We start from the raw sequence: 13,660 nt of genomic DNA, 5'->3' as shown, positions 1-13,660 counted from the left end.
TTGTAAACAATGTTATGTATTTTAACGATTGAAAGCTTAAAATCCTCATCAATCTGTCCACTGTTTGACCTATTAATTGTAAATTGAAATTAATACCTATAATCTATAACGCTACGTCATCTGTATATTGTGATTTACCCAGGGTATCCCATTTTCCCACCTCAGAGAAAATATCATTAATCATAATATTAAGTAATGAAGGGCTACAAATACTGCCTTGTGGGATCCCATTCTCTATCTCATAGGAACACAAACATAACATGCCGACCAGTACTTGGACAGTCCATCCAAAAAAAACTCATAAGAATCATACAATGCACCTTCACTCCTAATTTAATCAAAAGTCCTTTCTTCCATATCATTTCCCTTTTCAGTATCAAGAAATACTTCTATTACAACATCTTCATTTAATTGTGCTTTCCGAATATTATCTTCCAAACCTCAAACTGAATCTAATGTCATTTCACCCTTCCAAAATCCACTCTAATAAAACACTTTATCACCACTCTTTCCAAAATATAACTCAAGCGCTTGATTACCATACATTCCATAAGTTTACATAAATGAGAGATTCACGATATAGGCCCTTAACTAGAAGGATCAAATGGGGATCTGCCAGGTTTCAGAATAGGCACTACTATTTCCATTTTCCATGCAGAAAGTAGATGCACAATTCAAACATTTTAAAGAGAAATATATACAATTACAATTTCAAATATCACTCTTTCCTGGCGACACCTGACCTGCATTATTAATAGACTTCTTAAATTCATACAAAGAAATCTCTCCATCAGTGATACTATCATTGCTGCAGCTGACTTCCAGCACATAAGGGTATTCACTGAAAAATATATCCCTACATCGTTTAACTTCTTCCCTTAAATTATCCTGATTGTGAATCTCAGCAAATGACCCAGCCAGTAACACAATCTACCCGGTTTCAGTAACAATCATTTTGCCCTCATTAATCAACACTGGAATATTATAATCCCCACAAATCCCCCCAATTTCTTATTCATATCCCAAACAATTCCAAGTTTGATATCCCTTCCAATATTATCTCCATATAACCTCCAATAAATCACCTACTTCCTCACCACGGCCTTTGCCCTTTTTTTGCTAATAATGTAACTCGGAGTCTGATACACCATCACATAAAAACTCACATTTCTCCCAAATTGCTTCCTGTCCCGTTATAAATCCAAATCCAAACTCATAAAGACAGGAAGGCTGATTGACGTTTACAGAAACTAATCACCCTTTGAGTTCCCATTTGAGCGACAGGCACTGCAGCCAATAACAGCAATTTTAGTATTAAGTCTGAGCTACGAAAGGCTGGACGAAATCGGCCCATGATAAGCCCCTCCTCTTCCGCTCCATCGCCATGGCGGAGATCAGCGAGTCGCTTCTGTCGGTGTCGCCGGCCTCGGCGCCCACAAGGACGGCTGTGATTCCCCTTCGCGACTCGGTGGGTCTGTTTCGGTGACGTCTGTGGTGGCTGACGAAACATGCTTTGACAGGGAGCGAGCGAGGAACCATGACTACAACTCCCAGAAGGCCCCACTGATGACGTTGTGGTGTTTCAGGGTAAGATATAAAACCAAAATGGAGGAAAATGTAATGCATCAGGTTTTCTGTACTGTGTCGTGCCTTCAATAAAAAAATAAATCAAAAGAGAGATTCCAGCGAGAAAGAGTTAGAACCTAGAAGCACACAGCACAGTACAGGCCCTTCGGCCCACAATGTTGTGCCGACCCTTAAACTCTGCCTCCCTCAGCGTAAATTCCTCCATATAACTGTCTAGTAGTCTCTTAAACTTCATTAGTGTATCTGCCTCCACCACTGACTCGGGCAGTTCATTCCACGCACCAACGACTCTCCGAGTATAAAATCTTCCTCTAATATCCCCCTTGAAATTCCCTCCCCTTACCTTAAAGCCATGTCCTCTTGTATTGAGCAGTGGTGCCCTGGGGAAGAGGCGCTGGCTGTCCACTCTATCTATTCCCCTTAATATCAATTATACCTCTATCATTTCTCCTCTCATCCTCCTTCTCTCCAGAGAGTAAAGCCTTAGCTCGCTTAATCTCTGATCATAATCCATACTCTCTAAACCAGCAGCATTCTGGTAAATCTCCTCTGTACCCTTTCCAGTGCTTCCACATCCTTGTTATTGTGAGGTGTCCAGAACTGGACAGAGTACTCTGTGTGGCCCAACCAGAGTTTTATAGAGCAGCATCATTACATCGCGACTCTGAAACTCTATCCCTCGAGTTTTGAAAGCTAACACCCCATAAACTTTCTTAACTACTCTGTCTACCCATGAGGAAACTTTCAGGGATCTGTGGATATTTAGCCCCAGATCCCTCTGCTCCTCCACACTTCGAAGTATCCTACCATTTTTTTGTACTCTGCCTTGGAGTTTGTCCTTCCAAAGTGTACCACCTAACACTTCTCCAGGTTGAACTCTGTCTGCCACTTCTCAGCCCACTCCTGCATCCTATCAATGTCTCTCTGCAATCTCTGACAATCCCCTGCACTATCCACAACACCACCAACCTTTGTGTCTTCTGCAAAGTTGCCAACCCATCCTTCTACCCCCACATCCAGGTCGTTAATAAAAATCACAAAAATTAGGGATCTCAGAACTGATTCTTGTGGGACACCACTAGTCACAACCCTCCAATCCGAATGTACTCCCTCCACCACAACTCTCTGCTTTCTCCAGGCAAGCCAATTCTGAATCCACCTGATCAAACGTCTCTGGTTCCCATGCCTTCTGACTTTATGAATAAGCCTACCGTGTGTAACCTTATCAAATGCATTACTAAGATCCATGTAGATCACATCCACTGCACTACCCTCATCTATATGTCTGGTCACCTCTTAAAAGAACTCCACCAGGCTTGTTAGACACGATCTGCCCTTCAGAAAGCCATGCTGACTCTCACTGATCAGACCATGATTCTCTAAATGCCAATAGATCCTATCTTTGTGAATCTTTTCCAACAGCTTTCCCACCACAGACGGAAGGCTCAATGGTCTATAATTATCCAGACTATCCCTACTACCATTTATGAACAAGGGGACAACATTCGCCTCCCTCCAATCCTCCGGTACCATTCCCGTGGACAATGAGGACATAATGATCCTAGCCTGGGGCTCAGCAATCTATTTCCTTGCCTCGGATGCAGAACTGTGAAGTGACAGATGAAGAGATTCATTTCTGCAGGTCAAATTTGAACACAGAATATAATATTAATGGTAAGACTCTTGGCAGTGTGGAGGGTCAGAGATATCTTGGGTTCCATGTCCATATGACACTCAGAGCTGCTGTGGAGGTTGGCAGTGTTGTTAGGAAGGGGTCTGGTGTGATGGCCTTTATCAACCGTGGGATTGAGTTCAAGAGCTGTGAGGTAATGTTGAAGCTATATTTCTCCTAACCTGTACATAAGTAATTGTAATAAGATGATGAGAGGCTTTGACCATGTGGATAACCAGAGGCATTTTCCCAGGCTTGAAGTGATTAACACGAGGGGACGTAGTTTTAAGCTGCTTGGAAGTCGGTACCGAGGGAATGTCAGGGTAAGTTTACTACACAGAGTGTGCTGGGTGCGTGGAATGCACTGCCGGCAGCGATGGTGGATGTGGATACAATAAGATATTTTAAGAGACTCTTAGATATGTTCATGGAGCTTAGAAACATAGAGGGATATACGATCAGGAAATCCTAGGCAGTCTCTAGAGTGGGTTACATGGTCGGTACAACATTGTGGGCTGTAGATTTCTGTGTTCTGTGTCAAGGACTGGCAGAGGGATTAGTTTAAATGGACAGCATGGAAAGGTTGGGCTGAAGGGCCTGCGTTAGTGCCGTAAGGGAGGGGTTCTGTCCCAACCATCGACTCTATTCCCCTAAACAGATGCTGCTCGACTTGACAACATTCTTGAAAAGTTGCATTCAGTTCCGCTTAGCATTCTGTACAAAGGATGTTTTGTTCTGGGAGAGTGCAGAGAAGATTCATCATGATTGAGGGGGCTTGTGATCATAAGTCTGCAAGGCATAGGAACAGAATTAGGCCATTCAGCCCATTAAGTCAGCCACCTTTCCATCACGGCTGATCCCAGATCGCACTCAATTCCAGATATCTGACCTCCCGCCATATCCTTTGATGCCCTGACCGATCAGGAAACGATCAACTTCTGCCTTGAATATACCCACACACTCGGCCTCCACCGCAGTCTGTGGCAGAGCATTCCACAGATCCAGTACACCTTGGCTAATAAAAAAAATAAGCTGCTTACCTCTGTTTGAAAAGGTGGTCCCTCGACTTTTTGGCTGTGCCCCACCACAGGAGATACCTTCTCCACATCCACGTTATCCAGGCCTTTCAACATTCGGTAGGTTTCAATGAGATGTCCCGCATTTTTCTGAGTTCCAGTGAGCACAGAGTCAAAGCTGCCAAGTGCTCCTCATATTTTAACCCCTTCATTCCCAAAATCATCTCTCTGAACTTCCTCTGGACTCTCTCCAATGACAACACATCCTGTCTGAGATGTGGGGCCCAACACTGTTGACAATACTCCAAGTGTGGCCTGACTAGAGTCTTATAAAGCCTCAGCATTATCTTGTTGCTGTTATATTCATGGGGTGAGATTGGACTGTGTTGAAAAAAAATATTGAAAAGGTAATGATGTTAGAAACCTGCCTCAGAATGTTTAAAGGAGATTTGCGTTTCGAGTTTTGCTTTTCATTCCCATAGTGGTGAGTGTCTGGAGTGAATATCGGGTGGTGGTGGAGGCAGGTGCAAAAGAGGTTATTAGATACCACGTGGATGTGAGGAGAATGGAGGGATGTGTTCCTTGTGTAGTCAGAAGGGATTGGTTTAGTAAGGCATGAAGTGACAATTGCTTCAGAACAACACAGTGAACAGAAGGGCCTGTTCAAGGACAAGTACAGCAAGCAGAGCAGGTAAACTGGATAAAGTGATCCCACTCGGAGAACAGGCTGTGACGTCAGTGGATATATGCCGGCATCACAGTTCTCTCACCAAAGTTACTTCACTGCTGGTTAAAATGAAGTTTGTGATGTTTATAATGGATGCGGTGAATTGTACTGCTCAGACATCTCACCCTACTGAGGAAATTAAAATGATTGTGAAAGCTGCAGAAAGGTATCTTGGTGTAACTGGTGTTTTGTGGGAAGCTGTAAATGAAGCTCTGAGTTGTGGGGGTTTCTGCATCCCAGTCTACTTGTGAAGATATGTAATGGGATTGAAATATTGAAGTGAAATGCAAGAAGCCTGATTTTACATGGTCAACACTTTCAGCAGTTTATTTCTGATTTGTCAGATTCTTCCGATGTTATATCTGTTCAGGAAACCTGCACATTTTAAGTTTTATTCCTGTGCAGGATTAATATTGTCATTTGGCTTGATAGGTTAGTTGGTAGAGGGGTGGTGTTGTCAGTTTTATAAGGAAAAGGGGCAGAGTATAGAGTTGTGAATGGGAATAGAATGCATCATGAACTTGTAGAAAATCTTGATTTTAACTTTCTGAATCACATTTGGAGGTTTGGCCATCTACTTTTCTCATGGAAAATGGTTGTAGTAGTTCCCATTCTAAAACCTGGATCCTCCTTCTTGTAGGCTAATATCATTAAAGTCTCATTTATGTAAACTTGTGGAATGTATGGTAATCGAGTGTTTGAATTATATTTTCGATAAAAGAAGAAATTTCACGTTTTATCAGAGGAGAATTTGGAACGGTAGAATAAGACCATAAGACAAAGGAGCAGAAGTCGGTCATTCGGCCCGTCGACTCTGTTCTGCCAATTTATCATGAGCTGATCCATTCTCCCGTTTAGTCTCACTCCCCCGCCTTCTCACCATAACCGTTGATACCCTGGCTACTCAGATACCTAGCAATCTCTGCCTTAAATAACATTGGAATCAGTTTGGGTTTGGAAGATCATATTAGGAAAGTACAGTTAAATAAAGATTTTGTAATAGCAATATTTTTGATATTGAAAAGGCAAATAATATTTATTGAAGGACGGACTTTTGATTAATGTTTGGAAATGCAAATGAGAGGGCTATTGTACAATTTTTATCTAATTGTTTCTATTTGTACGTCCTGTAAAGGTCTGGATGGGCAAGTATGACATTGAATTCATTTTTATATTTGGAAGATGGTATTAGTAAAGCCAGTTAAATATAGATGTTGTAACAGTAGTATTTTTACTATTCAAAGGCAGATGGTATTTATGGAAGGAAAGAATTTTTATGAAATTGTGGAAATGAGGATGGTAGGGCTATTATCTAACTTTGAGTTGTTTTAATTGAATGTTTTGTGTCAGGTATGGGTGGGACAAGTCATGTGTTTTTCAGACAGGATTAATGAACCTGCACTTGATTGGAAATGATCTGGTCAAACTCCTTAAAAGGTGTCAGTGGTGAGATTTCCAGGCATGTGGACGGATAATAAGCTGACATGGAAGCACCGGATCAGAAAATAATTGATAAATATAAAGAAACATTAAATATTTTCAGTTATCTCTGCGGATATTCTAGAGTGTTACATGAAAGTATTTGTTGACCAATCTCATTTGTTTAATTGGATCTATTCTTGATTATGGTTGTGGTTTATAGATCAGCTTCAGCTTCAACTTTATTATGTTTGGGTGTGATACAAGCACAGGCTTTGAGATTGCGTTGTGGTGCAGTCAGGTCATCCCCTGTTTCGGCTTTGCTGATTGAAATTATGGAGTTTGAATTTCATCTCAACATATTGGATTAATTTAAGGGGGAAACATGAGCATGCTGTTAAAGGTGTGCTGGAGGACTTTTGGGAACTTCACAAGAAGAGTGTTTTTAGTTTTCGTTGCCTGGGTTCTTATCACATTGGAAATATGTGTTTGTTGGGTTATGCAAAAAGTCCCACAGTTGTGTTCTCGGTAACCCCACCTTGTTTCTGTCAATGCCTTTATTTGATTATAGGATACACAATTTAATGAAGTCTAACAATTCTGTTCTGCCTGAGAATTTGTTGGTTCAGTGTATATTAAGGAAATTATTGAGAAAGTTTAACCATTTTCCAGAGGATCAAAATAAATTTAACTGGGATTGTTGATGTTGCTGTGTTATGCGTGAATTATTGGTAACGATAAAAAATGACCTACCAGCTATTTATCAGGATTTGCAACAGAATTGCTTGTCATCATTTCGCGCTTACAGTGGGTGAGGAATTTTTTTGCTGCAAAGTTGTAATTCGTTCAGATTCCCTTTTGGTTTTCAAGAGTCTTAAAAAGGTCATTCTTGCAGCAGGTCAGATTTACTGCTGGAAACTCATCCAACATTGTTTCATATTCAAAGGTTTGAATTCGGGGTGTGCACTGATTTGGGGTGCATGAAGACACGGGTCCTGAGGAGTTGGTAGACCAGAGTGATCTGTGAACACAGATTCATAATTACTTGAAAGTGGCGTCACAGGTAGATAGCGTCAAAATGAGCGCTTTTGGCACATTGGACTTCATAAAGTACAGGAGATGGAATGTATGTTGAAGTTGTATAAGACGCTGGTGAAGCCTAATCTGGAATATTGTGTGTAGTTTTTGTTACCTGCCTGAAGGAAAACTATCAATAAAATAGAAAGAGTGCAGAGAAATTTACATTTGATGTGACTTGAGGACTCGAGCTTTAGAAAAAGTTAAGGACTTAATTCCCTTTAGTGTTGGAAAATGCAGGCAGGATTCTTCCTCTGAGGTTGGGTGAGATGGGAACTGGAGGTCGCAGTTTAAGGGTGAAAGGTAAAATAATTATAAGGAATCTGAGTGGGAATTCCTTCACTCAGAGGGTGGTGAGGGTCGGGGAAGAGCTGTCAGTGGACGTTATGGATTTCATTGTAGAAAAGTTTGGATCAGTACAGGGACGGGAGGGGTATTGAGGGCCATGGTCCAGCTGCGGTTATGGGACTCAGCAGAATAACAATTCGGTACGGACTAAATGGGAAAAAGGGTTTGTTTGTTTGTTATAGTGCTCTCTGACTCCAAATAAAATGTCGATGAAGGGGAGTTGGTTGGGGCTGTTGTCGGGAAGCAAACAATGTGCTTTCAGGATTTCCTGCTGGGGATAGAAGTGAATTGATACTGGATATCCATGGTCAAAATGTGGCGATCAGAGCCAGGGATTGTAAAGCTGTTGAAAACAGACAGACACACACACGCCCACTCTCTCTCTCTCTCTCACACAAACACACACACACACACCCACACTCTCTCTCTCTCTCACTCACACACACATCCACACGCTCTCTCTCTCTCTCTCTCACACACACACACACACACACACACAAATACGTACACCCTCTCTCTCTCTCTTCCCATTGCCCTTCACCCCGCTTCCAATAAATTGCTCATTCCTCCTCTTTGGCTCAAACTCTCCTGCCCCCATTTTCACCCCTTCCCTCTCTAGCCACCTCTGCTTCCCCGTTCCCTCACCGCCTCTTTCTCTCCATCTCTTGTCTCCCACTCCCTCATCCTTTCTCTTCCTCCTCTTGCCTCACCTATTTTCCTCTCTTTCACACACTCTCTCTTCTCTCTTCATCCGTTCCCTTCCCTACTGACACACCCTTGTTCTCCGCACATTCCTCCCTACCGTACTCACTCACTCACTCCCCTTCTTCTCTCCCTTATTGTCTCTTTCTCCCTTTCTACCCAATGCTTCCCCTGCCTCTCACCCTCACCACAATTCCCCCTTTTCTGTCGCCTTTTCCCCCGCCACCCTCCCGTCCCCACATCCCCCACCCCGCACTGTGATGACGGTTGACACGCACAGTGAATTATAGATGTTGTGTAATTCTTCACTGTTTGGAAAGCAGCAATGTTCTCTCAGAGATGAAGGCTTGTGGTTTCCGGGAGAGGCCAGTTTGTTCCCTTTCTGTGCGCTACAGAATAGGCGGGGGCACGGAGTGTGGAGTAGCTACGCCGTCACGACAAAGACCGGGCGCTGTCTGGGAGCTGGTCTCTGACACAAACACACACACACACATGAAAAGACGGACAGACACATACGAGGACGCAAAGGAACAAATAGAGATGCAAACAGACAGAAATTCTTTAAAAATGAATGCAGTTTGTATTTTCAACGTTATAAGATGGAGGCAGCTATTCTGTGAACTGTTTGAAATGATTCTTTCTCTGGGATAATCTAATGTGCTTGTGGGGATGTCAGCGGGTTTGGGGGTTCACATGGAAATACAACGTTCTGTAAAGGTGTCTCCATTGATGCCCTTTATCCCACCAATCTTGATTTAATTATCAATCCAACAACCCCTTAGCTTCTGATGTGCGAGTTTAAATTTTAACAGCTTTTCAAACTGATTCGCTGTGTGCAGGGACCCATAAGAAGTGGAAATATAAATCAATACTCTGCGTATGAAATAATGTTTGATGAGTTTCCAACAGTAAATCTGTCCTACTGCAAGAACTACCGGTTTGAAAACTCATCAAAACCGAACAGGCATCTGAACAAATGACAACTCTACATGATCAAATTTCCAACACCCACTGTAAGCCTAAAATGATGGAAACAAATTCTACTGTATATACTGATAAATGGTTGGTAAATTGTTTCTTTATCGTTACTTGTAATTCATGAACAAAAAACAGCCACACCGTCATCCCGGTTAAGTTATCTTTTGATTCTTCTGCAGCAATTTGATAACATATCATAATAATTTTCCACAATATACTGACGAATCAAGATTGTCAAGCAGAGTGGAATCCTGAGACCTTATTAAATCGTGTATCCTAAAATAAACTAAAGGCATTGAGAAAAACAATGTGGGGTTACCAAGAACGCGACAGTGGGACATATTGCATAATCCAGCGAACTCATATTCCCAGCGTGATTAGAACGCCGTCCCTGGACATCAAGCTGTGTGAACTGACAGCCAGAATCTCTCACCAGCGGGAAACAAAATAATGTAACGTTTTGTGCTTTGCAGAGACCTGGTTGACGGAGGAGACAGCGGACCACGCCATCGAACCGTCTGGGTTCTCCCTGTTCCCTGTGGACAGGTGGAAACCCCTCACTGGGAAGAGTAAAGGAGGTGGTGTATGCTTCATGGTCAACAATGCTTGGTGCAGACCCCAATGCATGTGCTCCAATCCTTTGTTGCCCAGATGTGGAGCAGCTGTTTAGACCCTACTGGCTGCCCAGGGAGTTCACGGTGTTATCATCACAGCAGTGTACATTCCGCCCCAGGCTGATACTGACCTGGCTCTCAAGGAACTGTACGAAACCCTCAACACGCTGAAGACTGCCCACCCAGAGGCTGCCTTCATTGTTGCCCTGACTTTAATCCAGCATCGCAGACTGAAGTCCCTCCGAAGTGTTGTCAGCACATCCAGGTGAGCGTTTGGGGAGCTGGCACTCTCGGCCTTTCCATAACGCTTACAAAGTGCTCCTCCGACCACACTTCAACAATCAGATCACTCTCTGATCCGGCTTCTGCTGATGTACAGGCAACAGCTGAAACAAGAGGCGGCCATGGGTGATCCATCCACTATTGGTCCAACCAATCGGTCTTCATGCTACAGGACTGCTTGGATGACATCAATTGGATTGTCTTCCATGATGAGGATGTGACCAAGTTCACGATGGGGTCACGTGCTTCATCTGAAAGTGCATCGAGAATGTTCTTCTCCAGAAATCGGTCAATGTCGTTTCTTTATCGTTACCTATAATGTGGGCACAAAAACAGCCACACCAACAATCCCAGTTAAATTAGATTTTGATCCTTCTGTAAAACGGTTAATATATATCAATAAATTTCCTTAATATACCAATAATCTAACAGATTCTCAGGCCTAACAACATCCTGAGACTTTATTAAATCGTGTATCCCAAAATCAATAAAGGCATTTAAAAAACAAGTTGGGGTTACCCGGAATGCCACAGTGGAACATATTGCATAATTCAACGAACCCACATTCCCAGCGTAATAAGAACCCAAGCACCCAAAACTATAACACTCTTCTTGTGATGTTCCCAACAGTCCTCCGACACACCTCCAACAGGATGATCATTTCTTTGCTCTTTCAAATTAATCCAGTACGTTAACATTAAATTCAATCTCTGCAAAATCATTCAGTAAACCTGAAACAGGAGACGGCCTTACTGCATCATAACAAAATCTTAAAGCCTGTGCTTGTCTCACAGCCAAACATTTGAAAGTTGGAGATGAGGCTGATCCATGAGCCACAGAATCAAGACAAGATCTAATGAAACAAATGTAAATGGTCAGCAGAGATTTTCATGTCGCTCCTGAAGAATATCCACAGAGACACAGTGAATATTTATTGCTCCTTTATATTTATCAATTACTATACTGAAACGGTGGTTCCATGTCAGCTCATTGTGCATCCACCTGCCTGGAAATCTCACCACTGACACGTCTTCAAGAGTTTGGTCAGATGATTTCAAATCAGGTGCAGGTCTATTAATACTGTTTATAAAACACGTGACTTGTGTTTTTTGCCACTGAAACCTCGAATCCATACACCTCCATCATCTGCAAATACTGATTTACCCACCCCTGCACCTATCGCAGAGAAAATATTATTAATTATAATAAGAAATAATAAATACTACTTGTGGGACCCCAATCTCTATCTCAGAAACCCGTGTATAGCTTGCCCACCGGCACCTGCTCAAGGCTAATAAATTAAAAAAAGTCTTATAAAACTTACAGACAAACTTTCAAAAATTAATCAAAAGGCCTGTGTAAGAGCTGAGGAAATGGCATATAAACAGCAAAAGTGAGTGGGATGTTGGATCATCGGGATGCTTTTAAAGTTCAACAAAAGGCAACTAAGAAGCCATAAGAATGGTAAAGGTGAAACACGAGAGCAAACTCGCCAATAATATAAAACAGGGTACTATTTTTTTCAGCTACATAAGGAGTGAAAGGGAGATGAGTGCTGATATTGGATCACCGGAAAATGATGTTGGTGAGGTAGTAATGGGGGACAAAAAATGGCAGATAAACTTAATGATCACTTTGCATCATTCTTAATCGTTAAAGACACAGAAGGAGTGAGTGCTTTTGCTATTACAGAGGAAAAAGCGCGTGACTAACTCAAGGGTCTGAAGGTGGACAAGTCACCTGGAACAGATGGACGACAACCCAGAGTCCTGAGAAAAGCTATTGAAGAGATGCAGATGCACTGGTCACGGTATTTCAAGAATCACCTGAATCTGGCATGGTCCCGTAGGATCGGAAAGTAGAAAATTGCACTCTTTATGAAGGGAGGAAGGCAAAAGAAGTGACTTTCTAGGCCAGTCAGCCTGAATTCTGTTGTTGGGAACGTATTTTAATCATTTAACGAGTATGAGTTTCCGTGGTACTTGATGATAAAACAATTCAATGTCAGCATGGTTTCTGTAAAAGGAAATCGTGCCTGACAAATCTGTTAGAGGTCAGTGAGGAAGTGAAAAGGAGGATGGACCAATGAGAGGCAGTTGATATCATTTACTTCGATTTTCAGAAGGCCTTTGATAAGATACCACACATGAGGTTGCCGAGAAAGATAAAATCCCATGTTGTTACAGGAAAGATACTGGCATGGAGAGGGAGGAGGCAGCAGCTGGGAATAAAAGGCTCCTTTTCAGGCCGGCTGCCAGTGACTAGTGTTACTTAGGTCAGTATTCTGACCGCTATTTTTCACATTGTGTGTCAGTGAATCAGACAATAGAATTGATGGCTTTGTGGCAAAGTTTGCGGATGATACAGAAGGTGAAGGGAAAGGTCGTGCTGAGGAAGCAATGCGATTGCAGCAGGAATTAGACAAATCGGAGGAATGGGCAACAAAAGTGAGATTGACTATGGTGTTGGGAAATGTATGATAATGCATTTTGGTCAAAGGAATAATAATAGTAGCGACTATTATTTAAAAGGGAAGAAAATTTAAACATCAGAGGTGCGGGTGGATGTGGGTGGGGGCTTAGGAGTTCACATGCAAGAGTCCGAGAAGGTTTTTTTCACAGGTTGAGTCTGTGGTAAAGAATCAAAATGCAATGTTGGCTTTTTTTAAAAGGGAATAGAATATTTTAATTAGGAAAATAATCCCGAGACTTTATAGGACACAGGTCAGGTTGTATTTGGAGTTTTTGCAACATTTTGGGTCCCATACCTCAGAAAGGATGGGGTATCTCATTGAAACCTACCCAGTGTTGCAGGGACGAGATAGGGTGAATGTGGAGAGGTTGTTTCATATGGTGGGGCATGCAGACTAGAGGGAACAGCCTCAACACTGAGGGGAGATGTTTTTGAACAGGGGTAAGGAGGAATATTTTTAGCCAGAGAGTAGTGAACCGGTGGAATACCCTGCCGCCGGCTGCGGTGGAAGCTGTCTGTGGGTATGTTTATGGCGGAAGCTGATCATTTCCTGATCGATCAGCCCTCAAAGGATATGGCGAGAAGGCAGGTGTATGGGGTTGAGTGGGATCCGGGATCTGCGATGATAGAATGGCGTAGCAGAATCTATGGGCTGAAGGGCCACATTCTGCTTTTATGTCTTCCGGTCTTTCCAAGATTCAAATTGACCTACCTCTTCCAGTCAGGACCGCCCTTTGTCTCCTTTGAACTGTCTCAGTGCCGGTGG

The 13,660-nt window shown here is 42.6% G+C and overlaps 1 long non-coding RNA gene across 1 annotated transcript; it reads left to right on the top strand.

The window, feature by feature from the left end:
- Positions 1-1,366: 1,366 nt before the first annotated feature.
- Positions 1,367-11,684, top strand: LOC132386613 (uncharacterized). The gene is made up of 3 exons (XR_009509607.1): positions 1,367-1,587; positions 3,010-3,261; positions 10,000-11,684. It is a non-coding gene; the product is annotated as an uncharacterized LOC132386613 (long non-coding RNA).
- Positions 11,685-13,660: the final 1,976 nt, after the last annotated feature.

This window comes from Hypanus sabinus, unplaced genomic scaffold (assembly GCF_030144855.1).
Source record: "Hypanus sabinus isolate sHypSab1 unplaced genomic scaffold, sHypSab1.hap1 scaffold_1220, whole genome shotgun sequence".
In the NCBI taxonomy this organism is placed as follows: Eukaryota; Metazoa; Chordata; class Chondrichthyes; order Myliobatiformes; family Dasyatidae; genus Hypanus; species Hypanus sabinus.
This window is presented reverse-complemented; position numbering and strand designations above follow the sequence as displayed.